Here is a 2,500-nt window from a genome sequence, read left to right as displayed (position 1 = left end):
CCCAATAGACGAATGAGTCATCCCTTTCATGCTGTCTTCCCCCCCTAGGAATCCGTCGTAAGTAACTGTCTCCATTAATATTCAGAGTGGCCGAGTACCTAAGACCAACACAACTATCCAATCTTAAGCCGCCACAACCATCACTTGCCAGATGCAGGTGCAGCTCAAAAGTCTTAAGGCGCTGCCCATCATCATCATCCAGGAGGGGTCTTGCAGGAGGAACACAGAGAGAGAGAGAGAGAGAGAGAGAGAGAGAGAGAGAGAGAGAGAGAGAGAGAGAGAGAGAGAGAGAGAGGTGTAGGATGGGGAAAGAGGGACGCGAAGTGCTGGGAAGGATAGTGTTCATTAACAGAAGAAGTTTGAGAAATTATATGCAGTCTGGGGTTGGATGAAGTCGATGGTGTTTATATAGTAGGAATTGCACGAATTGTTAATGGCTAGATTGATATGTTGAAAGGGAAGTACGCTAACTGCCACTGTCATGGGAGAGAGAGAAATGGAAGGGATACTGAAATTAATTTTGCTAAATATATATGTATTAGGGTCTTGAATATTCAAGTAATATGATGATGAAATTAAATTAAATGTATTGAGAGTATGAAACTCGGAGACCAAGAGCACTTGGTAAAGAAGGTAATGAATGAAAGGAATATATTGAAGGTACGAAATGCATTTAATTCTTTTTCTGGTATAAAGGGATATCTTAGGAATTTATTGCTTTCATTTGAATATTACTTAGTAATGAGAGTTTTGTTCTGTCTTTGGGTATTGTAGTTTTTGCTTAACATACACTGAAGATGTTACAAAGCATGTATTTTAGATAGCGTACCGCTTTGTTAAATAACAGATATAAGCCTTATTACATTTTCATATATTACACTTGATTTGTATCAATTATTTAAACTTAAAGCGCTATTTTCTTTAAGTTGGCTATCTGTAATCGGCTATATCCAGAATATTCATTATTCAATTTTGGGCATATTTGTTTAAGAAACATTCCCTTCTAAGCATGAATATTCGTATAAATAACCAGGTAACCCAGTCATGAAAAGGACTAATACTGTTATGAAAAATCTTATTTTTACGTTTAAGTACTCTGTCTCAATATAGATTTTACCCAGGTTCATATTTTAAAGGACATCAAGTTAATATCCATTAGCGGGTTTCTCTAGATCCCCCCCTCGCCCCCAATGACTCCAGTCACTGTCGCGTTGTATTTCCTTCTTCCTCTTTTCTTCTGCCTTCCCCCTCCCCCTACACCTTTTTTCTTCATTCATCATCCCCTCCCCCCCCAGATTTCACTCCTTTCTGCGGCAATATATTCTTCGTCCACCCCCCTCCCCCAACTCGTCTCTTTAACCTCCTCGCTATCCCTCCCCCCTTAACCCCCTTCAGTAACCGCAGGGTTCTCCAAAGCCAGATAAAGAAAAATAAATGACACAAACCATTATAACCTTCCGTATAGCCTCCCAACAAAAGGTTTCAAGTGCGAAGTAAATTGCTGGCGACGCGCGGGATGAAACCTTTCAGTGTTTCTTGATGTCCTGTCATAGCAAACAATCACGACTATCCAACAATTACGCATGTCACTCTCTCTCTCCCTGCCCGGCCCCGCCGCCGCTTCCCGGACGCCATGAGTCCGGAGGATAATCGGCCTTCTGTTACCTGGGCCACAGCGTCGGATTCGGGACCTCAAGGTGGCGTGAGGGTTGTGGCCTCTTGTGTTTTATTCATATGCAGGACAAATACACCTCCGTTGATAGACTAAAGTGTCACCAATAATGAACCGAAATTCACCAGAAGCAACATTGCAATTATTCTAATGTCTGTGTTTACTGATTATGGAAGGGAGATGCGACGAAAGAAACAATAGGAGCAAATTCCTCTAAAATCTTGAGGAGGAGGAGGAGAAGGAGTTGGAGGAGGAGGGGGAGATCGCAAGCCTGGCATTTAGATGGAGGAGACTATAATTGTGAGGCGGAGAGAGGGATTGTTTGTATATTTCATAGAGGAAATGAATGTGGAAATGCTCCCGTGAATTGTAGATTGTTCCGAGATTTTTTTTTTCCTTCAGCTTTTTCCTCAGCAGCTAAGAATTTGACTTTTGTGGGAATATTATAATGACGATGATGGCTGTAGGTTGTGGTGTGACTTAAGAAAAGCTTTGGCTTATGCCCTCCCCCCCTCCCCCACCTTGCCTCCTCCTCCTCTGCTCCTCCTTAGAACTACATGCTTCCAGCTCTTTGCTGCTTATGAAGTAATATTTTATTATTATATTCTTCATCTTGTCATTATCTTTCACTTCACGTTTCAGTAGTTTGACTTGATATACTCGATATAGATAAATTTTCTAGTTTTTTTTATTTTATTTTTCTGTTATGCCATAAAATCCTTACAAAATTTAATATACTGATGATTTCAGAGAAACAGTCTTGTACTGTAATTGGATGTTGTTATTGTTTTTAAAATATTTTATTTTGATTGTTCATTACTTCTTATA

The sequence above is a fragment of the Palaemon carinicauda genome, chromosome 23 (assembly GCF_036898095.1).
Source record: "Palaemon carinicauda isolate YSFRI2023 chromosome 23, ASM3689809v2, whole genome shotgun sequence".
NCBI lineage: Eukaryota > Metazoa > Arthropoda > Malacostraca > Decapoda > Palaemonidae > Palaemon > Palaemon carinicauda.
This window is presented reverse-complemented; position numbering follows the sequence as displayed.